Here is a 25,971-nt window from a genome sequence, read left to right on the forward strand (position 1 = left end):
GTAAGTGGCTAACTCTTACTCCTCTGTTATGGGCTGAATTGTGTTCCCCTAAAACTCACATGTTGAAGCCCTACTCCCCAGTACCTCCAAATGTGACTGTATTTGGATATAGGGACTTTAAAGGAGTCATTTTGGTGAAATGAGATAATATGGGTAAACCCTAACCCAATATAATGGGTGTCCATAAGGAAAGGAGATTAGGGCACAGACATGTAAAGAGGGAAGACACTGAAGAAAGATGATCATCTCCAAGCTAAGGAGAGATGGTTCAGAAGAAACCAACCCTACAAACACCTCGATCTTGAATTTTCACCTCCAGGACTGTCAGAGAATAAGTTTGTTTAAGCCACTTAGTGTGTGACACTTAGTTATGGCAGCCTGATCAGACCAATCCACCTTATTTCAGGTCTCACCATACCTGCACCTTTTCTGAGATTTCCCTAATGCAGATTAACTTATGTCATCCTGCTATCTGCTGCCATTTCTGTCTTTTCACTGACCTAACATTCATTACATTACAATTACTTATTTAATTACTCATTTTTAAGAGTTTGTCAGCTCCATGATGCCAGGGATGCCTGTCTTGTTCACTACTTTATTAGGTAAGGAAAATAACTAACTGATATTTATTTGTAAATAATACAAATAAACCTCCAAATCTCAGTGACTTAGCACAATAAGAATGTTTCTCATTTATATCACAGTCCAATGTGGGCCCAGCCTTCAAGCACTTAAGTCTTTATCTGTGGCTAGACTTTCCTCTGCTTCTTTAAGGGCTCCAAACTTAGCTGGTAGATGTGGAACAAGAAAATTATCATTGGTGGGAGGTTTCCATGAGCCACACCTGAGAGTGGAGAACCTTACTTTTGTTCATATTCCATTGGCCAATACCTAAGTCACATAATCTCAGCTAACTGCAAGGAAAGCCAGTAAATGTATAGTCCAGTTGTGTGTCCAGGGAGCAAAGGAGAACATGGCTATTGGTGAACAGAAGCAATTTATGCTATGACCACTATATCTCCAGTGCCAATCATACTGCCTGACTCATAGTAGGTATTTAATAACTATTTTAATTAATTAACTCATTAATTTTCACAAGTCACACACCTAGCCTTAGGTGGAACTAGAATGCTTTAGAATTGTAGTCCCTGCTTTCTCTGTCCAGGTGCTTTTCATTAGACAATGTTATCTCATTTATACACACTTGGAAGAGGAAAATCTCTGTCTTAAAAATCCCCTTGCAAAAAACAATCTCAACCAAGGAAGTTATTTGTACTGAGCAGGCAGCTTGGTATGTGTTTTTGCCATCTTGCTACGGTTATTCATCTCTATTAGACTCTAAGCTCCTAGAGGGCAATGCATTAACCATCTGGGTACCCCAACTTTAAGCCCAGTGCCTGACACATCTATAACATTCTTTCAGCCAACATTTATTGAACTTTTACTATGTGTTGCACAAAGTGCTTCACATCCATCAGCTCATTAAATTGTCCCATGAAGTAGCAACAATAATTGTCTGCTTTTAATACATTGAAAGCCAGTGCTCAGAGAGCTTGAGATAACTTGCCAAGGGTCACAGAACTAGAAAGTAGTTAAAGTAGGACACAAAGTCAAGTACCTAGGTTTTCAAAGCCCATGATCTTAATCGTTATTCCAAGATGCCTTTCCTGTGCATGCTGTTTAAGTTGAATGGAAATTGGCCATGGGCATCAGAGCTGAGTTGGCTGCTTTTGTGAGCCTGGTCTTATTCTTGATGTCAAGAATGTATGTCTCTCATTCTCTTGAAAGCAGAGGATGGGCTGTCTTTGTACCCCACAGAATGCCTAGCAAAGAGCATGCTGCACAGAAGATCTTCAATAAATGTGTGCCTCTGCTCTCTACAAGGTTAATGAACCACAACATAAGGAAGAAAAGGAATGGTCAACCTGCCTATACTGGTTGATGCAGCCTTCCCCAAGTACCCACCCACACACTGCCTTCACTGGCCCCCCAACCAGCCACTCTGCCCAGAGTTCTTCTTGGTGGGTCCTAGCATCCTTTGGGAGTGAAGGCCCCTTTTTTCCCTCTCTGAGATTGGTGGTGATGGTAGAGAGAAGGAACTAGAGGTTTCTCATGGAATTTCCATCTTGAAGATAAGATAGAAAGGAAGAATATTCCTAGTGAGTCCAATTATCTCAGGAAATAAGACAGATGTCTTTTCCTCTGGTCTTCCCCCTCCATTCTTCTGAACCCAGCTGCACCACAGCATCTCAGGCCCCTATTTTTTCCAGTCTGTGAAGCTCAGAAGCAGCAGTGTTCAGATTCTAGTTCTACTGTTCTGGCTTCGGGAAGCAGAGGCTGAGGCCTATCCTTCCAATCCCTTCTCAAATCCATCCCCTAGGCTGCATCAGAATGAAGCAATTCAATTGCATGCAGGTAAACTTCTCTTGGTGCATGATTTAATTTTTTTTTGGTAACCCTGAAAACGGCATTTCACCCAGGATATGTTATCAGTGAGCTCTCTGAGCAAATAATACACTAAAAACAAAATAAATAAAATAATGTTCTTTTTGTATACATTTGGCACAAGTGAAGACCCCTTCCTATGTGGGTGCTTAGCTGAATTATTTTTGCCTACTGGCATTCCTGTCCCTAGAATGAGCAAGGCTGCACAGCTTGTCGAATATGAGGAGGTCAGGCTCCATCATCTGGTGGATACACGTGGCTCTCTCTTCTCCCTCAGGTGGATGAAATGCAACTTACATAATAAAAATGGAAGCATTTCAGGCAATATGACAGAGCCATGTGTAGATGAAGAAGGATTTTCAGCACCTCTGTAGGAAATTGGAATTGGCTAATGGTTCCTCAGTATATGAAGAGAACTGACTTCATCATCCTCAGCAAAGTTTCCAGTGCTACAGGAATTCAAGCTTTACAGCTCTGCTTCTACAACTGTCAGGAGCCTCTTGGGGGATGGCAAGTACAGAAAAGACTGAAGAAAGACATATTCCAGTCACCCCCAAGTTCATTTCCACTTCAGGCTGAGGGCCTGCCGGCCCAGGGGAAGCTCTGTCTCTTCCAATTTGGTGTGAATTGAGACCATCCATCCCGGTCGAGCTGCATTCTAGGCTTTTTTCTTGCTGATGTCAAAAGGCTGAATGTGGACTTCAGGACGGCTTGAGGGCTGTCTCGCCTGCTAACACTGATTTTATGATATGCTAAACATAACATTCAATAGCTATTACTTCCACTGTCAGAGAAACAACTTGAGCTATCTATCTTCCTCCTCAGACTATATTACATTTCTCCCTGCAAATGACAACGCATTATAATATCTTTTATTATAATATTACTTATTTATCGCCAAAGGTTTTCCAGCATTAATGCTGAGGGCTCTCATTCTTTATCTGCTTTTTGGTTTGTTTGTTATGAATGTCACATTTTATTTATCAAGATGGGCTCTGTTCAGAATTTGTGGAGCCATAGTCTTCTGATTTACTTCTTATGCAAACCTGAGCTTTTATCTCATTAGATTTCTCAGCACGTAATGAGCACAGGATGGACAAAGTGTTCTACATTTTTATTTTTTTGAGACAGAGTTTCACTCTTGTTGCCCAAGCTGGAGTGTACTGGCGCTATCTCGGCTCACCACAACTTCTGCCTCCTGGGTTCAAGTGATTCTCCTGCCTCAGCCTCCCGATTAACTGGGATTACAGGTGCACGCCACCATGCCCAGCTAATTTTTTGTGTTTTTAGTAGAAATGGGGTTTCACCATGTTAGCCAGGCTGGTCTCAAACGCCTGCCCTCAGGTGATCCGCCAACCTCAGCATCCCAAAGTACTGGGATTACAGGCGTGAGCCACCGTGCCTGGCCTCTACTTTCTTGCTTTGTCAAAGGACCCAAAGGGAAAGCATCAGGATTTAGGATTATGGCCCTTGAACCTTGAAAATGAGTTCCTGGGGTCATCTGTGCCAGTGTCCCCCTCTCTTAAGACAGGACTTTAACCTTGATAGTCCCATTTTAGCAAGAACTCTGCTGAAGGAGCTCCCGTAATAGTTCTTGGTATCTTGTTCCACAGTTTAGCAGCCTTCCTTCTGAGAAGCTCTTCCTTCACATCCCCCTCTAAATTAAAGCTATTTCCTTAAGTCCAGTCAAAAATGTGATATTCTGCTGAGACATTATTTCTCTAAGAAGGGTACTGGAAACTCCAATATAGAAAATCTCTTAAATGGCATACACACTTGGAGGCAGTTATTTGTTTTACAATAAAACCAAAAACCTAAAATCATGCTTCCTTGAAGAATATCTTCTTTAGTTCTCTTAAGTGACTATGTATACATCATTAATGACTAGACAGAAAAGCTTTTATTTTATTTTTTTCTTTTTCCTCTGTTAGGAGTAGGTAGATGTGCAGGCAGAGAAGATGAATTAAAGTGCCAGCAAACTAATGCTTACTGAAAGTTTGACAGAATTGCTGATATGGTCCTTGGAAAAACTAGAGATATCCTTACATTGATACATTGGTATAAAAACATCAATTTGCGTTCCACTTTGCTGGAAAGAAATGGGGTTCAATTGTACTTGAGAGTGAACCTTTGCCCTAAATTTCTCTAGAAATTTCTCTAGCACCTAAAATCTAATGGAGGCTGAACCCCCAGTTAAGTCTGGCCTTGGACAAGTGGATAAATGAGGGATATAAGAGTTGTTTACTCCCCTGATTGACGCTCTTTTTCCGTTGTAAAGTGACCCCATCCTATCCTGTCTTTTCTCACCTGGGCACCCAGTACTAAAATAATGCTAACTTTTTCTGTCCTGTTCCAAAGATGATATCTGAGAGGCTAATGGTTGATCAAAGCCTGAGGCGTTACTCCCTCCCAGGCTGGTTTACATTTTAATAGCAGACTATGGGAAAGGAACATTATTATTCAAAGAATGATACTATCATAGTGGAAATTCAGACATCATAGAGAACTGATGGAGGATATACTTAGACTAGGGCCGGAAGCTGAAGGTACTCTTAATCACTCCTTGTCAGGGACTCAAATCCTTCTGTCCACGAGACCACATCAAAATGTCCAGTTGAGCAATCCTTCCTGCACGTCATGTATTGAGGCCATCCCTTCTTTGGCACCATGCCAATCACAGGAGAAAGGCAAAATGCAACACCTTGGCCAATGCAGAGGAGTATGTTGAACATCCACACAAAACAAGACACCATGTATTTTCAGCTGTTTTCCCCAAAACGGGTGCTAATGAGATGAAAGGCTTGCCCCTGATTGGAAGAATGTGTTGGAAGGCTTGTAGTTGCCATTCTTATACCCTGGCCTGCCCACCATCCTCACAAGAAGAGAAAATGGTGCAGCTGAGAAGTTCTGCCTTATCATGGTGGGAAAGGAGGAGTGGTTTCAGTGGGACGTGGCGGATTGTAACTTCTTGGGTACTGTCAGAAACTCATATTCCAGTCTCAGAGTCCTGCACTCTGCATTCAGCCCTTAAGCTAGCAAGGCACCAAGGATGTTAGCAGGCTCTGTGAATTATTCACAATGCAGAGGGACTCTTCCTAGAGCAGTGTAGGCTTGTTTCTGAAATACAAAATGCAAGATTGGCAAAGTAGAAAAAGGGGATATTGAGACTATATATTTTGTTAGACTCGTTGGCCTGTCCTACATCTGACTCTTTGGTGTTGTGCCTGCCCCCACCAACCCCCAAAAAAGATGATGAGTTGAAAACAAGGGCCCTATATCCAGATGAACAGTTACCTTGAATTTCCCTCTTCCCCCATTTTCCAACAGTCCAACTTCTATCCTTTCTCCTCCTGTCTATTAAAATAAGTTTGGTTGGTTTGGGTAGATTTGCTATCTCAAACTACCTCTGAGCCTCCTTTTTAATCTTGGAGAAAGGACAACAGATCTAGTCATCTCATTTTTGATGAATCTTGGGCATTTCTGCAGTGACCATAGCCACCAGATGAGTAAACTCTTCCTCCTTGACACTATTGTCTCAATTGATGGGCTGAGTTCTAGATGTCTCCAAAAGACTACACTGCTGGAAGACTGGTCATCTTTTTAGTACATTAAGACAAAAACAATCATTTATGAGCTGTGGTTTGTGAAATGGTGCAATAACTATTTGCACATTGTTTTCTATTGATCTATAGACCAATAAACTGAGCTCTCCGAAGCTATTGGTGAGTTCTATGGGGATGGAAAGGAAGATCCCCCTAAATGCCTTACCCTCTTGGTATCTAAGTCCAGCTGTGGTATAGTCTATCTGATTCTTTTGAAATTTTTTTTGCCAGGTAAGTTATTTACCCCTGTTATTTATTAGAGGTGCCTCTTGCAATGCTAAATTGCTTCTTCAAAACCATGTAGTTGATGACTTTTAGGGGAATGAGGTTGACAGAGTGTAGGGGATGTAATCACCCCAATCCACTTTATCCTCTTAGTGTCATGGCTCTCAGCAAACTTTTTTTAGTGTCAAGTCCCAAGGGAGAAAATCAATGAAATGGTCTCTACCCTGGTCCAAATAACTCCAGATCCCATTGATCTCCCTTTCCAAGTACCTGCTTCCCCAAGTAACTAATTAGGATGGGACTTTTTTTAATACCCACCTCTCCTTCTGCTGCCGCAGATTCAATTCATGTTTTCAATATGTATACATATATTTGCCTGGATGACTAGAAGAGCCCCCTGGCTGTTTCCCACCCCTGCCTCCAGTCTTACACTTCTTCAGTTCATCTGCTATAATTTAGGCACAGCAACTGTTCCAAAATGTGAATCTGATCATTTGAGTTTCTTGCTTAAAATTCTCTTCATTTGTCTTAGGATAAAATCTAAGTTCTTTGCAAGCCACAAAAGACTGTTTATGGGTCTCGATCTCACCTTTTACCATCATCCCCATTGGAATTCCATGCTACTGAGAGCACCCATCCCTCACCGGGGATTCCTTTCACATGCTCTTCCACCTTTTTGGAATATTCTCTCTGAAACCATCTAGTCTTTTGTGGTTAACTTCTATTCACCCTTTAGGATTCACCTGAGAGATTTCCTTTATCTTGAGGCCATTTACAGTTAACTGCTATGGATTAGGTTAGAGCTAGCTATCCATTGTGGGGGTGCCCAACAACCTTTGGGTTTGTTTCTGACAGAGCAGTACCTCCCTTTGTTTGTGTTTTCTGTTTGCTTGCATTTTTGTCTACAGACATTAAGTTCTTGAGGCAAGGACTGTGTCTTAGTCATCCTTCTAACTTGGGTACTTGATCAATAGACTAGAAGATTAGCAAATACTGGGTGAATAAATGCTTGACCTATGTCAATATAGGTTAATTGCACCCAATTAAGTTCCTCCCTCCCTTGCTTCCTTCCTTCTTCCATTCTTCTTTTCTTCCTTTCCTCCTTCCTCCTACCCCACTTTATTTCTCTTCTCTCTCTTATGGTTTGGAAGGTTTTTAAAATTTATTTTATTTTTTTTTTAGTCCTACATATGGTGTTATACTGGGCTTATCAATGGATCATTTTTGGATGAATATAATCCCTGTTATTTCTTCCAGGTAACCCTGGTTAGAATTAGAGACTTCCACTGCCCCCTCCCAGATTTTTCTACTCTTATCATCATCATATATGTATACATATGCGTGTGTGTGTGTATATATGTATATACACACACACGTATATATATACACATATATGTACGTGGGGATTCCACAGGGGAATATATGTATATAAATAAATAAATATGTATGTATTTATTATATATGGCCATGAGTATTATCAAACAACTGGCACAATACAGAAAGATGGTTACCAGCTTCTAAATCAAAGACTCTTAATTTTGTAGTTCACTTTCCTGTCACACACTCCTACAAGGTGCTTAACCAAAAGTTCCATTAGAACTAGCTGGGCTCCATAGAAGAATATAATATATATTATGTATGTATTATGCACATACATATATCTGCTACATATATATTATATATAGATATACAGACACGCAAACATACATATACACACACACAGACACACACACACACACACAACTATGTTAATATCATGTCATGGCCAAGAGAGTCCTGTTCTCCGTCACATTCGTTTCCAGTGGAGTGGTGCAAAGTGGTGAAGATAAGGGATAGGGAAGTAGAAATGAGCCCCAAATGCTACATTCCCTAGTCTAGTAGGGTTTCATTATTTCCTCTCTCAATTCCCCTTACCTCTGATGCTGGGACATCCCCAGAGTCTTTGGTAGTCATTAGCATTGTCCATTAAATATTTTCCAGACACATGATAGGACTGCACTTACTTGCCTAAATAGAAGCAGAAGGCCCACTTTCAGACAAACACTCCTAGAGCAGAGAAGTGATTCACCACTCTCAGAAGGCAGCTGCTTCATCAGCTTGGTCCCAGAGTGAGGACAATGATGAGCAAGCAATGACAAACAGGAAGAGAGGAAGGGACAAGCTTAATTGGGTGCAATTAGCTTACACTGACATAGGTCAGGCATTTATTCACCCACCATCTTCTACTGCCATGCACTAGGGTTGTGAGATAGAGCTTCATTATGTTAAGTCACTAAGATTTGCAGGTTATTTGTTACCACAACATAATCTAGTCTTCCTTGACTGATGCAGAGCCACTGAAATATAGTTTCCTCCTCACTAAATCCTCCTAGTGGGGATTCCACAGGTAAAGGTGGCCATGACATGATATTAATATAGATATATGTACATATATGTATGTGTTTATATATATATTTCCCTGTTGCTCCTGCTGCCCTGAACTAACCTCTGTGGGTGGGGAGACATGGTTCTTCATCCTTACCTGATTTGTTCCTGACACTCTTATCAGTTGGAGCTTGAACCATTGCTTCGCCACCATGTCCACCACTTCCTTTGGGGAACAGCTCCTGCCTCACCAGCTTTGAATGCAGGCAGGCTTCCTACAGCATGAAGAAAGTCCATCTGTAGTAGAAGTGGGTGCTGTCAACACACACAGCAGCAGAGACAAGAGCTATGGAGAGAGAGAAACCTGACAGTTTTGTGAGCTAATAAATCTCTCCCAGTTCTTAAACTAATCTCAGGTGTTTATCTGACAGTCGTAACAAAAATAATTCTTGATAATTCATCCAGTAATATTAAATCTTCTTTCTCTGAGTGATCCTGCTTTCCTAGTTTTCTTCCCTTTATGCTGTGGTGGCAAGTACACAAGTGAATCCAGGTCCTTGGTCATGATCTTCCTGGTAAACAGGCACTCAGCTCTGAGAGCCTCAGGGCTATACAACCATTAGCTTCTCTTAGCCAGAGGTCAGATACATACCCACTTCATCTTCCGGAAGACAGCTGGAACCAAAGTAAGTAAAAAGACCTCTGAGCACATAAAATGCAGTCCATACAACTCATACTCAACCTCCTGAATATTACTCTAAGGATTATCTATTCATAAAACCTCAGAGTTAATTTCCTCTCATTGTACTTAAGATGATAATACTTTCTCAATTTTCTTCTACCTTAGAATAGAAGTAGTCAATTCGAAAGGATAGGAGGGAGTGCTTTTCCTCTTAGTGGTGGAAAGTGACACTGGCTAGTCCATCAAAGGAGAGTCAGAAAAACTACAAATGACAAGCAAAATGCCTCAAGACTGGGGTCATAAGATGTTAGAAAAACAGTGTTTTATATAACTAATGCTCTTCGTATCTCACTGCACATCATTGCTTTTACAGCTCTGTACACAAGAAGATGCTACTAGTGGTGACCCTAAGTCAATATAATGTTAAATTATCTTTGGGATATTTGGTTTATTAAGGCAGGGGGCTGTTTAAGTTAATTAAAAAATATGATATGATGAATTGTTTCAAATGCTTGGCATTCAAAGAGTTAAATCCCCATTTTTTTTCCCTGGCAAATTTATTTATGTAGAACATCCCTTTCTTTGATACTGCTGAGTCCACGAAGTGAACTGTATTGTTTATCAATATAAATAATTTACAGTACAGACATATTTATCTTGTTTGTGTGCACACTCTTTAGTATGAGATAATGTTTGTGGATGTGTTTTTTAATCGGTAGAATACAATACAATGTTCTTTATCATCGTACTCCCTGGAAGTCCTGAATGACATTGATATTCATTGGCTTCTTCTTCCTTAGGAATCCCTGGATGAGCCATTCTCAATGTTTAGTGTACATAAAGTTCTGCTGGGAAGCTCGTTGAGAGTGCAGATTCCCAAGTCTCATTCTTAGTTATACTGATTTAACGGATCTGGGGTAGAATCCAGAAACCTGGATTTTAAATAAGGACCATTCCCCTCCCCTGCCCTGCTGTTCCAAGTGATTTTCACACAGGCAGTCCAAAGTCTAACATTTTACAAAATACAGCTCTCTGCTGGTCTACAGCCCACAACCGCCCTGGGATGGCTCCCTTTTTCCCACTGGACTTGAAAGGAAATCTTCCCTCCTATACAGTGTCTCAGTCAGAACCCAGACCTGAGTCATTGAACAGAGGGTGGAAATCATAAAATAAAATAGAATCTGGTTGAGGTGACTGGAATAAGTTGGAGAAAAAAAAAATAAAGACTTCCTAAGTCAAGTTTTAGGTGGTGGTATAATTAGAATTATTATCCATTATTTATGTGGCAGATGATGTTCATGAGGTGCTTGATGACTCTGTCTTAATAGGCAGTGGTTCTGCTGAAGGAGAAGGTGACATTGGCCTGTTCTTTCTCCCCGCTGCCTCCCTCCCGCTGTCTCTATTCTTCTACTGAGCCCAGCTAGCTCTAATGGCAGTTTTGGTTCAGCACCGTGCAGGAGTGTGTGATAGAAAAGCGAAGTACAAAATTAAGAGCCTTTGATTTAGCAACTGGTGACCATCTTTGTCTAATGTGTCAGTTGTTTGATAATACTCATGGCCATTCCTTGACCACCATCTCTGTGTTGGACGTTTGTCATCTATGATCTCATTAAATACTCATAACAGCCTTTCAAGTAGACTTTATCTCTTTAAAGATGAGGAAACTCAGGTTCAAAGAGGTTAAGTGACCAGCCCATGGCAACACAGCGAATAAATAGTGCAACCAGGTGATCTGAGTCTAACACGCAGCACCTTTCCACTACTTGTCCCCAAGAGCCCTCAAAGGGAAGAGCACATTAGGGCTCTTGTGTCTCTGTAAGTCATCCTGGGTCTCGTTAGTGCTTTGCCCTTATTATGGTCAATAGTGACCCTTGCCCTCTCTTGCCAGGTTCATTTAGTCTTCTCTGCTTTTTCCCAGTGTCACAGCCTAGATTGCTCTATAAAGGGGCACTTTTGGTAGAGCAGGGATCAGTCTTAACCTGAAGCTTTCTGAGAACAAAAAGCACTGGGTACATGTCATCCTTCCTCTGTCAATGAACCCCATTAGCTTTGCTGTTGCCTTTGCTATGACTAATATTTTTTCCTTCTTTCACCTGAATATAGCCTTTCGAAAAGTCATGACCTATTATGTAAGGCTGGCATGTCCTAGGAGAAAGAGAAAACACAAAGTTAAGCATAGTCTGTCAAAATCAGGGGCAACTGGGCTTGAAAAATCCTTGCTCTTCAGGGGCAGTGATATCCCAGTTTAGTGTAGTGAAAGTCATCGTGCCCAGTGTCCTCTAACAATCTGACTTTAATGGGGTTACTATAGCTGGGGTAAAGCATTTTATATGGAACCAGGTTTACATTATCCTACTCTTTAGAGATCTTGCTTGCAATGCTGTTCAAATCCTTTAATCCATAAATAGGATTCCAGACAGCACTGGGCTGCCTTCCAAAACTGTAATCTTCCAGTATATGAATTATTACCAAAAGATTAGGGTGTTTCTAGTAATAACATTTCAAATAAATCAGCTTTCATGGAGGAACAACAAACTAATATTGGAAATAACAATATAAAGACATTTATATAGCCACTTGCTAGAATAACTTCCCTAACCAGGGGCTTCTTTTCTCATTTACATTCATTCTGTTCGAAAAGTCTTTTTTCAGTTATTGTCAGCTGCTGGCTTTAGCCTTAGAGCATGCCACATGTTCCCTTGCCCTGGGACTCTTTGATGCCTGTGAAATCAGCAGTTCTATTTACCTAGGGATGGTCAGAGATATTGGCTACTGTCCCCAGAAGCTCTAGGTCCCTTTGGACTTTCTCTTTGACTCTGAAGAAGTGTGTAGGAAAAGCTATATTTACATTTCAGGCTGGAAAATGCTCTTTCGGGGCTTCATATCAAAGATTATAAATGAGATTGTGATGTAGAAGAGAGAGTTCCTTGCATGGCTTTAGGGATTGAGTCCTTTTTGGTGGCACAGAGATCTGTTGACAGTAAAGATTTACTCGGCATGTACACACCATGGTGATGACCCCAAGGCTGTGTGATGTGAGCTGAGAGGGCCTGCCTTATACCTTGATGAATTCTGACTTCATCGCTCACCAGTCTTAGGAACACTGGGCAAATTTCTTCACTTCTTTGTTCCTCTATTTTCTCATCCATAAAATGGGGATATTTACTACCCTATGGGGTTATTGAAGTTAAATGAAGTATCAGAGGTAAAGTCAGAGCTCCATACTATGAGTTTTTTCCTCCCCTTTTTACTGTTCTTTTAAACCATTTGAGTTCATGGTGATGTGGCTGATAGATAGTGAGGGGCTTCACTCTCTTAGCCACAGATGGCTACTTTGAGAAATCCCTCCGGAACACCCATTTTTGTGACTTATGTCTGCGACCTTGAGTGAGTTGTCACACTTCTGGATCTCCACTGCATCTTCTATTGGAGAAAGTACCTAGCTCCTTTCTAACTTGGTAGGTGAGAAGGCAGTAAAGTCAGTATTCATATATGAGCTCACATTTTAAGGAGACATTTCATAGTCATGGAATTTTAATGCTAGTAGAGATTATCTAGGAAGAAGAGTAATTAGCATTTCTTAAAAGTACTCACTATGTTCAAAGTAATTTATATGCTTTGCCATATTTAATCTTAACAACCTCATTAGGGAGGTGGAGTTATGCCCAGTTTACAGATGTGGAAACTGAGGCTTAAAGAGTCACTTTTAGTTAATTTACTCCGGATTGTACAGCTAAAATGTGGTGGAGACAGACCTCAAAAATTATATAACTCCAAAGTCTTCCTATTGCACTGTTTTTACCCTCCATGATTCTTATTTTACAGATGACCAAAAGAACTGGGACTTAAATCATTTGTCCATGGACTTAGCTGGTTAGTGAAAAATGCAGGACTAGAACCTGAGTTTCCTGATGCTATTCCTGTGCACCAGCTCCCCTCCCAGCCCTGAGAATTGGTATACATTGTCTAACCTCACCGCCCGTCTTATATTATTATTTCAAAGATGCTTTGTTTTCATTTTTGGTGGCTTTTCTATAGACACAGGCTCCTGACATTTTAGTTCTAAGACTCTCTTCTTATATGAAAAGGTTGGAATAGTTGATTTCTTTGGTTCCTGCTAGCTCAAAAATTCTATTATTCCTATGACCCTCCATTCCCCATAGTAGTTAATGATCTGTAAAGAAACACTTAAATGCACCGGTTTACTACCTTCTCACTCTGCAACCTAGAGGGAAGCCAGCTATTATTTTTTTTCTTCAAAAGGGAGATCTGAGACCCACATTGCTTGAGCAACTAACTCAAGGACATAGCTCATCAGTGGCTGAGCCAGGCCTGGAATGCTCGAAGGAGATTGTGTTTTCTTCACCTGTTAACCTCAACCCTTAGCAGAGGGGCTGGGACATAGTGTGTGCTTGTTTACAGTAGAATAAATATGCTTGTGCATTAATGAGCCATGAGTGAAGTTGAACCCAGGCTTCCCAACTCCCAGTATAGGCTTCCATTAGCAGCTCTTCCTCCAAACCTTTCGTAATGAAGGAAATTTGCCTGTTTGCTAAGTGATTCATATGTTGGGTTTCCTAAAAGCAAAGTGGCCCCACAGAGTACATTTCAAAAAGTGGAGGTTTTATTTGTTATTTGCAGATCACTGGGGTGGCAGGTCTGAATTCAGACCTGGGAGGATGGATGAGTGAATTTGCACACACCACTCCAATCTACTCCTACTCTGTCAATTTAAGGCAACATTATTATATTATTAATGGGATGGGAGAGGGGATGCCTGGAGAAGAGAGATTTGTGAAATGTCTCTTCAGATTAAAGGAGCTTTGAAATGGAAAGCATTAGCCCTCTGATTAACTGAGCCCTGCAGTTTACATTTTGGACTTTAAAATAAAAGTGAAAAGAGAAAAAACACCACTGTGTTTTTGGAAGCTTGTGCCATTTTTTTTTTTCTTTCCCTTTCCAGCCTTCCGCTTAGCTGCCCCAAAAGGCAGGCGATGATGAATGGCGCCTACTACAAAAGAAAGCCGGCGGGCACACATGGGCCCGATGTTGTTTCTGTCAGGGCAGCTCAAAGGGAAGGCCGCACCACACGGTGAGTTCCCCCTTTTCTCCCTAAACAAATGTTGTTTTTACTGAAGTGGGGCCGTTCTGATTTAATTACAGGGGGAAAGAGAAAGACACCGTCCATTCTTCTGCTCCATGGAGAAGAGACATTGGCAGGCTTGGGTGGGATGAGAACCAGAATGCACCAGTCCTCAGGGCCCCTGGCTCAATTACTCTTTCTGCCTTGGTTTCCCCATCTGTCAAAACCAAAACAAAGCTTTCCTAGCTGTCTCAGGGGGTGTGGAGGGACTGCTTTTATAAATTAATCTGATGACACTAAGTGTGGGAAAGGGGAGAAAGGGGCATGAGAGGGTCTGTGCCAACCAGCGGCGATGACTTCATACATTTGTTTTCTGTCAGTATGAGAGGTGGGAACAGGGCTGGGTAAATGACAAGGGCTGAGACATATTTTTCCTTGGGGAGTTTTTGGAATAGACCAGGTGCCACTCTTCATTTCCCCACACACAGGCAAAGATACTATTGTTTAGATGATATTTAAAATCATGAAGGCAGAGGAGTGGACTTGACCTCCAGAAGATCTTTCTCAGATCAGGATTCTGGGACACAGATTTTCGCAAGCAAGCCTGTGCTCTGGGCGCTGAAGACAATGCATCTTCGTTGAAAGGCACTCCATCCTTCTCCCAGCTTGCAGCATAAGGCTGGTTCCACTCATTAGCAGGCAGGCCTGTTTCTCAGGCGCTGGCCTGCTCTTCTTAAGCAACTATTGTCTCCTTTCCTATTCAGCTGTCAGCTCATTCCCTATGATGCTGCTGACTTTCAGCCTGAAAAGGGTCTTTTCCCTGCTGGGCAGTGAGGCAAGCTCCACCCAAGGGGTTGCAGCCCCTCCTCTCTGCTTTGGAGAAAGAGCCGGCATCCTCCTAATACTATCCAGTGATCTTGGCTGGCCCCAGCCCAGTGAAAATAAGGAGCTGTGAAGACAAGTACATTAATAACTCTTATTCATATTTCTAGACACCTCTATAGTTGGGTAGACAGGTTATGTGGAGGCAAAATATATTAGTTTAGGAGTAGAAAACATGAAACACGTTGACAAATCCACCAAGGGTCAAATGAACCATGCATTTATTTTTAGAGATTAGGCAAAACCCCAAAGATTCCATGCAGTGTTACTTGGGAGAACTACTAAGGCTAAAAGGCCAGCTACTGAGGTTCTTGTTTTCATTCTGGAACTGACCAGTTAGTTTATCTGAGTCCAACATGTTGCAAGGCTAGTGACTGATGGCAAATCACTTGGCCAGAGGGTGAGCCTAATGCCTCTCTGTACCAGCCTAAAAACAGATCTACTCATAGACGTATTGTGTTTTATGGTACATAAAAGAGCAGCAGTCTTAAATTTGGGAAATTGTATTATTCCCTAGACACACTTCTCACTAGTTTGCCTTCTGGATTCAAATTTATATTAAAATAGATTGAGAAAAGACGAAGCAGAAAAAAAAATTGTAATTCTTTTTTTTTTTTTTTTTTTTTTTGCAGCAGGGTCTTGCTCTGTTGCCCAGGCTATAGTGCAGTAGTATGAACATAGCTCATTGTAACCTTGAACTCTTGGGCTTGAGATCCTCCCACCTCAGCCTGCTGAGTAGTTGGGACTGCAGGTGCATGCCACCACACCCAGCTAATTTTTTTTAAAAAAAATTGTGTAGAGACGAGGTCTCACTTTGCTCCCCAGGCTGGTCTCGAACTCCTGGCCTCAAGTAATCCTGCCTGGCCTCACAAAGTGTTGGGATTACAGGCCTGAGCCACTGTGCCTGGCTTTGTAATTCTATATAAACTGGAGTTTTAGTGATCATTATTGAGAAAATATTTCCAAAAATTGAAAAATAATACATTGCAACCCCCAAAGCAGTCATCTTTCTCTTTGCTCCTGAGAGGGCTCTGTGTAAACCTCGTTTGGAATGCCCTGGACAGGACAGACTGGCTGCAGCATTGCTATGGCATCTGTCCTGGGCTTGCTGGTGGTGGAGGCAGGCAAAATCCTGGCTTGGGGAAGATAGAAAGGTGAAAAGTTCATGATGTACTTGAAGCTGAAACAATGAAAATTGTATATCCATTAGAGGGAAGAGAAGAGGGAATTTCTAAAATTGCTAACGGGACTAATTTGCCCGTTTTCCCTTGAGAGGCAGGTTCATCCCACACTTCAGGATGTTATGGATCTCCTGCAGTTTCCTGCTGTCTTATGAATTTTCTGTCACGTGGCATCTCTTTTCTCCCTTGCTTTATTCTTTGGCATCCCTTTTTTCCTCCTCAGGCTTTCAGATAATCAGCCCCATGATGCCAGGTGACTTGCTCCCGTTCAGCATCATTGAGTCTTCACATTCACTTGCAACTTGGGGCCCTTCAGAGCTGGCCAAGCCTGGTAATTAAAATGTCCTCTTCATCTTTAATTGCTTCATTTAACATCTAGTGCAATGGTTTAGGAGGGCATGTGCCCTCTGCAACGATCTGGTGTGCCCTGGATAACTGACAAGCAGCACCTCTTGCCCCTGGCTCAGGAAGATTAGTCTGTTTGGGGACTGGGCATCTTCAAATTCCAGCCATCCTTTGACCCACTGTGCTTTCTCACTTGCTTGGGAAATGTAATTTTAATTTCCTCTGCCTTCCTGGGTGTCAAGTGGGGACCGTGTCCGCTCCACCCTCACATACAGAGAGGATATTACATCTCCCTGGAACCTTATCATTGCACAGACCACACACTCTTACCTGAGTCAGGTGCAAGAGAGTGGGGAGAAGCTCAGGGCTGGGTGGGAAAAATCTGAGTCTGAGTCGTAGCTCTGCCAGTTCCTAATAGGGACGTGGGGACCAGGTCCTTGCTGCGCTCCCTAAAGCCTCACTCTCCTTTCTTGCAAATGCTGCAGTGACACCCACACTACCGGGTTACTGGGGGGACTAGATGAGGCAAGTGAGAGAAGTTAGGTAATGCCTTAAACAAATGAAAAAAATGTAAGTTAAGATTGTGGCACAGAGGCCATCTGGGATCATGAGTGTGACTAAAAGAGATGGCCTCTCCCTTGTATCCTTTAAGCATGGCTGTGGGAGGGAGGGCGGAAGAATCAGACATCATTTGAGTATGGCAGCAGGGGATGATGATGCTTACAGGGGGAATGCTACTGCAGGTAGCCTCAAGGTCATGATTCTTTGCCTCCACTTCTCTACATTGATTCTCCTAAAGAAAGTTAGTTGGGTGGCAGGGCCAGGCCCCTTCCTGCCAGAGGGATTTCATGGTGCCACCGGAAATCATGGATGGGGTGGCAGAAATAGTGAGCAGTATCTCTTGCTGATAATTTAAAGAATTGGTCAATGTGGAAAGATAGGATTATGTTTTCTGAAATAATTTCGTATGTTTAAGTCCCTTGGAGAAAGTCTAGCAAAGTGGTTGAGCATTCCTGGGAGCAGAGAAAATTATGTTGGTATTACTAAGACTTCTCCATGCTGAAAGTGTAGAAAAAAGGTAAAAAGTATTGCCATGTCCCTCTGAAATTTTAAATGAGCTTAACAATACTTTGAATTGAGCAACTTTTACCTCTTAAGCATGAAAAAATATTAGAGCTTCCTTTTGTAGAACGTGTGTGTGTTTGTGTGCATTCCTATGTATACCTGTGCACATTTGGATGAATGGGATATGGGGAGAGGAGAATCCATCATCTGGATGGGGATGAGATGATACGGGGAGAAAATGCTAAGAGCTGGGCATTTTGAACTGGCCTGGTGACTTGGAGAAAAATTGACCCTTAGTGAATGCCAGATTTTGCAAATAAAAATATAGGATGACCAGTTAAATTTGAATTTCAGATAAACAACAAATACCTTTTTAGTATACATAAGTAGCATGAAATATTTAGAACATACTTATAGTAAATAATTATTTGTTGTTTATCTGAAATTCAAATTTGGATAGGCATCCTGTGTTTTATCTGGCAACCCTACTTGGGGTGGAGTGGTGTGCAATAGCAGTGTCTTTGGACTATGAAAGAAGCATACAACTATTAGTGTTCTTCCAGTGTTGACAGTGTCTATAAGAACCAGGAACTTGGGAGCAGAAGGTTTCAGATCTTGTACCCAATCAAGTGTTTGGAAAATATTTTGTTGTATATTGGAGAATAATGAATATGTTGAGAAAACCACCAGGTTATTCAGCACTGAATCACAGAATTCTGCATTTATTCAATATCAATCTTTTTAAATCCTTTCATTAACAGAGCATTTATTGAGCACCTAATATTCCCAGACATTCTGTTTGCTGCTTGAGTAACTAAGATAGAAAGCCTGTGGTTATACTATGTTAGTTGGACTACTTAGATTACAAGGAAAAGGGGGAGATCCATTCAAGAACATCGAAGATGTCTTTTTCTCAGATAGTACATGTTTATCTCAGATTTCCTCTAAATTTCTGTTCTGTTCTCTTTTCTGCCAGCCAGCGTTTTCTGCTTACTCATTTTCCTCATGATCCCAAATGTCTACCATGGTAGCTAAAATTATACAGCCTTCCAGTTCCAACACCCACCCTCACTATTGGCAAGTATCTCTACTTAGTTTAAATCCTTGGAGAAAATTGGGTTGACCAGCTTGTCTTTTAAATACTCTGTCATAGGGTGCTCTCCAGACTTTGCTTTCATGGCTCTTGGGTCAAGTGTCCACCCCAGTTCAATCAGCTGTGACCAGGAGAAGGGGCAAGATGGTGCTGCAGATTGTCTAGTATATTCAAAATAATTGTCTAGCTCCTTACTTTCTCTTCTCCTCACACATTTAGTTCCAAAAATGTCCCTGCCTCAGTAAGCAATTATTTTTAAAGCTTAGTGGTAAAAAGTATAAACTATGGAGTCAGACTGACTGGATTTGGAATGTGGTTCCATCATTTTAGTTTTATTCTGCCCTTAAGAAAATTATTTAAACCTTTCTATGCCTTAGTGTCGTCACCCATAAAATTAGGATAATGAGAGGAACCACCTCGTAGAGTTGTTGTACAAATACATGGAAAGCACTTAGAATAGATCAGAAGGTGAGCACTTAAGGAATAGTGGCTATTATTATCAGCATTTTCACATATACAGGCATGCATTGACTCTGCCTCTTCCCATTAGGAGAAAATACGATGTCGTGACCTGTATTGCATCCAGAGTTGAAGTCAAAGGGCCACTTCAAAGACTTATTTTCAATCTCTAGGTGAACACCATTTCTTCCCTGGTAGCATTCCAATAGACTTAAATGGTACATTTAATCAATATAAAATACCAGATCAAAGCACAAAATTATGATAATAAACAAACAAAATATAACAAAATTGTAATACTGATTCTTACTCAGACAAAGAGGGAGAAAAACATTATAGAACACCCACCTTATCTTGCAGGAGAGTCCTTCAGCCTTGCATATACGGTATCGTTTTGTTCCTCTAAGTAGATCCATTTGTTGGTGATACACTATTGGAAGAAGTTTGAGTAGCCCAGGCCTCTTTCCAAGACCTATTCCAGTTGGTGCATGCAAAGGCCAGCATCTGTTAAAATAGGGCCGAGCCTTTTAAGAACAGCCTAGCACCTTTTACAAAAAACAGCCACTTGCTTACAGACACAGCTATAAAAAGCTGTAACTGTCCTGCAAAGGTCAAATCCCATGTGGCCCATGGAAGCCTCAAGCCTCTGCCTCTGCTACACAGAAACCTCAGCCTCCCCCATGTGTTACTTTCATGTACAAATGTCAGCCTTTGTGCCTATCTCAAAGGCCTCTCAATCAATCCATTAACTGTTGAGGTTTTGGAGCTGATAATTGTTCTCACTCCTTAAATCCCCATTTAAGTTTGTAATCAATTGAAAAATAGAAGAATAAAACATGGAGTTAAAACAATAGTAATACTAGAGTTGAGAATGTGTGGTTTGTGTTTGTAATCAGATTTATTTTAAATCACCCTTTCTTGCCTGTTAATGTTTCCTAATAGTGGAAACAGAGAGATATGAGCCTCCAAGCCCACCACTGTGAGACCACCTGAGATCCCCAATTCTCTTTTGGAATTAGGTGGAACTGAGTGCCTTCGCCCTGTGGACAGGCAGTTTCAATAACCCAGAAGGTGCTGAGTCAAGAATGCCCCGTTTATTTATCCCCAGTGTCACTCATCATATAGTCCATTGTATTTGATTTGGAAAGAATTAATGATATAGAAGGAAGAAGAGAAGTTTTTTTTGCCAAAACTTCAAAAATAACTGACCCTTCTATTTTTATGAGCAAAATTAAAACTAGGGGAGAAGGGGAGGATAGTTTGTTGACTTCCTTTGCAGAGGAATGTGTGCCTTGTTCAGGGGGCACTGCTTGAGATTCTATTACTATGTCTTAGTCCATTTTCTGTTGCTGTAACTGAGTAACTGAGACTGGGTAGTTTATAAATAAAAGACATTTATTTTGTATGGTTCTGGAGGCTGGAAAACCCAAGTTTGAGGAGCCACATCTCATTGGCTTCTGGTGAGCGCCTTGTGCTGTATCATAACAGGGGAAGGCATCACCATGTTCCCATCTCAGTGGAGCACTGAGAGGCAAATAGGCTCTATTTTTTGGTAGGCGGGGGGGGGATGGAGTCTCACTTTGTCACCCAGGCTGGAGTGCAGTGGCACAATCTTGGCTCACTATAACCTCTACCTCCCGGGTTCAAGCGATTCTCCTGCCTCAGCCTCCCGAGTAGCTGAGACTACAGATGAGCACCACCATGCCTGGTTACTTTTTGTATTTTTAGTAGAGACGGGGTTTCACCATGTTGACCAGGCTGGTCTCAAACTCCTGACCTACTGATCCACCCACCTCGTCCTTCCAAAGTGCTGGAATTACAGGCGTGAGCCACAGCGCCAGGCTGCAAACTGGCTTTTATAATAGCCCCCTCTTGTGATAACCTTTTAATCCATTAACCTGTTAATCCATGAATGCATTAATCCATACATGAGGGCAGAGCCCTCATGACCCATCACCCCTTAAAGGCCCCACCTGTTAATACTGTTATATTGGGGATTAAGTTTTAAGAATGTGTTCTGGAGGCGACAAACATTTAAACCAGAGCTGACTCCAAGGCATTTGGAGGAACCTTGTCCTTGATTTGGTACCTACGGAATGCATTTATCTTCTACCTGAGGGAAGGGGTAGGAGTAAATACCTGGGACAGAGTCAACACCGGATATTGGGATAAAGGAAGAGAACTCTGGAAGCACTTTTTGGACTTCTTAAGTCCCAGAGTCATTGACAAAGGAAAATGAGAATAAAATCTATCAGTTCCTCCAAGCTTCCTAGGATTCAACAGTAGACATTTGTGGGGAATAACTAAAGCCACCTGAGTTTGATCCAGTATTCACCTGATCAGCTAGCTTTTATTGAGATCTATCATATGTTTAAATAATTTTCCTGCCTACTAGACCTCAAGAAACTTTGGTTCCAATGGGAACAGCACACACGTGTGCCCCAATCCACAACCCCTCCCCACTACACAACATGCATGTGCTAGCGAACATAGAGCAGAATTTTAATGCAGTAGGAGTTCAAAGAGGAGACAATGCTGGTTTTGTTTTGCCAGAGCCTACAGGGAAAGTTTAATGGAGAGGACAATATTTCAGCATAACATTGAATGCCTGACAGGTTTTAAATAATCTGGAAGAAGAGAATGAGCATTACAGGCTCAGGTGGGGACAATTTAAAGGAAGAGAGCAAAAACATTAGGTGTTGGGATGAGCAAAAGTGTGTGTGTGTGTGTGTGAGCACGCGTGCCTGCCTGTTTAGTGAGGAGTAAAGGAGGAAATGTGTAAGTGTACCAGACTAGAAAAATCTACATGTTTTTTCTTATCTGTAAAATAAGAGCCTTTTTGTGCCTTTCCTACCTGACCTGTCCAGGGCATCTATGGTGCTGTTAATGTAATTTCCATACTTAAGGAGAACATAAATTCCACACATGCCTGTTTTTAAAAATGCACAGGCTATCCACACCCATTCCCAACCACAGAAAAAGTTGTATTAATTTGATTCAGGAGCACCTTTTATGATAGCATCTTTCCAAAAGACACACACAAACACAGGCCTTGTCTCCTCTTTCTCCCTTTGAAGTATCAGCCTCCGGAGACTTACGGGAAAACAGTACGCTCTGTAGCCTCAAGGATCCCATCTCCATCCTGTGCCTCCTTCCCATGCATGTAATACCTTCCTTCCCTTCTCCAAGTAGCAATTCAGCTCCCTTCCCCATGGTGAGAAGAACGCCTTTTTGCCTTTGTCAGGAGAAGGGATGCCTACGCAACAGATATTCAAGGAACTTATACATTCCACCCCTTCACCCCATCTCATCCGGACACACTCTAATAACTGGTTTTATGGAGGCAACTATATCAGTCTTATAGTCCCCACAACTCTGGACTCCGCTCTTGAGAGGGGCATTGACTGATAAAAATCTGGACTTTGTGGTGGCGATCATAAGTGAAGATAGATTTTAAAGAAAGAAGAGGGTAGGATAAAGTGGTTAAGGAGAGCTACATTGGGTGGGAAATGGGATCTGAACTGCATTGTTCAGGCTGAGGAGAATTTTGGTTAGTTGTTAAAAGGGAGAGGAAGGAGTGCCTGATGGAAATTTTGATCGTGCTTTGGGCATTGATGATACAATATTGGATGAGGTCAGTAGAGGTTAGGAATGAATTTCCCTGTAAAGTTCTTGGCTCAGATACCTTGATTTTAAGGCTGTGTTAAGTAGTTTTCTTTCTCCTGTTTCCCATGCCTTCCTGGACTAGTTGTATCACCAACATCAAGCTACAAAGAAATTTCTTTCAGCAAATAAAACTCTTTACTAATTCTAGTCCTTTTGGAAAGGCTGTTGGTGATCAGCCAAACACCCTCGCCATCCCCCCTCCTTCCCTCTTCTTGCCTCCCCAGGGCTTTTTATTTTTTTCTCTCTCTCCAGGTTGATAGATTCCCTTGATATAAGAGGGAAAGGGAGCCGCTAAAGAGTTGTGTGCTGTATATCTTCATCAATGTCTGGGCAGGCGAAAGTGAGAGCCTGAGTCAATTAAGTGGAACACCGATGGGGAAGGGGGCGTGGTTGGTACAGTTTTAGGGGAGGACGGCGCTAAATCAAGCACATAATTTCCAAAGTGCCACCCATCAAAATCAGCGCTAAACAAGTCTGTGGTAAATTTTTAAAAGAACATTTTAATGATGAAATGACCATGTTTGAGATTATTTTGCAAGTAATTGAGTAAAATTCCCTAGTGGAAAATGTTTGGCGTCAAGTTCTTAAAAATGCTTCCTCCTCTTTTTTCGTAATGGACAGAGGCATAAACAGTCTCTAATCACATGAAACACAATTCTCCTTTCCAGCCTGTAATTATCGTGGGGACCCAGAGGGGTGCTAGTTAAGGACGCTGTCAACTTGTCCATTAAAAGAGCTGGAATTAGGTGGGAGTTTGTGTGTGTTTTCCTTCTTTCTTTTTCCTTTAATTTTTTTCTTCTTTTTTTTCTGAAGGAGTTTAGATCACGATTTCCAGTGAGGCTGAAACTTTGACACAGATTATCAACAGGGGAGCAGATTATCCTCAACCAACTTTAAAATACATAGAAACAAAATGAGAGCTGCTTTGATTTGGAGGGGACCCAATTGCCTTTCCGGCCCTAATTGTTCTCAAGGTTTCTGCTGATTTGGAGACCGGGTTTATGCTTGCTTTAGAATTGCCAGGAAAAACAGAGGGACCTGGTCTCTTGCTTTGAGGAACAGGGAGGCAGATGCCAACGGTTCATGCCTATCCATGGAGTTACTTACCCCCTTCTCTTACTCCTTCTCTTATTAGTTGCCAAGAGAAGTGGGGGTAATGCTGGGCTTTCCATTGAAATATTCCCCAATTAAAGAAAAAAAGGCAATAAAAATGCCAAGAATTATTATTCAAAAGTATTTCTCCTTTCAGTTCTTTTCAATTAGAACGGCTTCTGTTCTAGACCCAAGTGGGGACCTTGTGCACTTTAAGAAGAGAAGGGCACAGGAGCAGGGCTAGAATGGGCTTCACAAAAAGACTAATCTCTGTTCACTCCACTCTGGGTTTACATGGCACCCAGTCAGGAAGACAAAACCCAAAGGTGAGAGAAAACTGTAAAATGTTTATAACAAGTAAAGAATTAGATAACTCCTTACGGAAGGAAGAAAGAGCCAGTATAGATCTTTCGGATTATGTGATGCCTGGCTTGTTTCCTTCTTAAAAACCTCAAGTCACTCCCTGTTTGCTGAGTGATGTATAAATTCATCCTGGTGGGTGTTTAGGACAGTCTGAGGCATGGGGCTGACCTACCTTTGCAGCCTAAGCTCTGTGTGCTCCCCCAGGTATACCGTGTGCACCAGCTAAACTCATTTCCTCTGTGTCCTGGGCCAAACTTCCCTCCTCACTCCATGACTTTGTTCATGTTGCTCTGCCTGCCTAAAATGCTTTTTTCTCAACTTCTAGTTGTTACCAAATATCATCCGAGTATTTACCAAGTATCATCTCTCTCATATATCCTTTATTAATTCAACCAGCTCTAAGCTCCCCTCCCTCCTCTAAAAGCCCCCAGTACTTTGTTCCTCCTCCATTGACAGTGTGTATATTTGGGTATTTTTATGTTTCCTTTCTTTCTAGGGTTATGAATAACATTTGTATAATCAGCAGGGACCAATTCCCCAGATTTTGTCTGATACCCTAGTATGGAAAGCCGGTTCTGTTTCTTGCCCATTTGAGAGTGTTCTGATTTCTTTTCACTTTTACTGCGGTTTCAGTTGTAACGGAAGATCAATTATATTCAAACATCCCAGAGAGGTAGGTAGAACAGACAGCCTCCTCCTTCGTCCAGTTACAGGATTTGGATGTGTCTCTTCCAGAGAAAAATCTCCTTATATTTTTTACTGGCATTTTGAAATTTTTTTGACCAGAGAACCAGGCCTCTGGTTTCCCAGTGAAAGTCACAGCTTATTTGCAAATTCAACTGGAAGCGAGAGAAGAAGTGATTTAAATTCATACTAAGCAGTAAATGGCTCATATAAATTATTTGTTAAGAATGCATTGTGATGGAGACTGTGGCTCTGGATGTCTAAAAATGAGAGGAAAACAGGAGTATCAGAGAGGGTGCAGGATCTGGGAGTCACTGATGAATAAACTAGATTTCTCAAAATGTAGCCTTGAATGAGGTTGCAATGAGAAATTCCTTAAATCAGTAGGATTTCAAATCTGATCTGTCCATTTCCCAAATCCAGGTGTGTCCTGACTTCTCTAGGCAGAGATGGACTGAATGCGACTCAAAACAGAACTATGAGCTACTTTGTAGAAGAGACCCTTGATAATCTACCTCCTGCTTTATTCACTTACTGGAAGGCTTTGGTCTACATTATAATGAAAACCCCTCCATTGTTTCTATCTTTAATGAAAATTAAAAAGCAGAGTTTGCCTGGAAAGAGGTGAAAGAAGAGAGAAACTTCAAGGCCATCAGGTACCCAAGAAGAGAGAGGAAATGAAACCTCATTTTACCTTTGACTGGCTGAATCCCTCCCCTCTCCACCCCCATGGAAATCTC

At 41.6% G+C, this 25,971-nt stretch overlaps 1 long non-coding RNA gene across 2 annotated transcripts in view; it reads right to left on the reverse strand.

Moving 5' to 3' along the window:
- Nucleotides 1–1,154: 1,154 nt before the first annotated feature.
- Nucleotides 1,155–25,971, reverse strand: part of LOC139358512 (uncharacterized) — a 31,625-nt gene continuing 6,808 nt past the window's right edge. Inside the window, exons 2-4 of one of the 2 annotated variants that reach the window (XR_011613538.1) lie at nt 19,775–19,930; nt 8,794–8,982; nt 1,155–5,562 (exon numbers count right to left, since the gene is read on the reverse strand). This is a non-coding gene — a long non-coding RNA (uncharacterized lncRNA). Of the gene's footprint in view, nt 5,563–8,793; nt 9,312–19,774; nt 19,931–25,971 lie in introns of both variants that reach the window. The other variant, XR_011613539.1, reaches the window with a different exon arrangement.

This window comes from Macaca nemestrina, chromosome 1 (genome assembly GCF_043159975.1).
Source record: "Macaca nemestrina isolate mMacNem1 chromosome 1, mMacNem.hap1, whole genome shotgun sequence".
Lineage (NCBI taxonomy): Eukaryota > Metazoa > Chordata > Mammalia > Primates > Cercopithecidae > Macaca > Macaca nemestrina.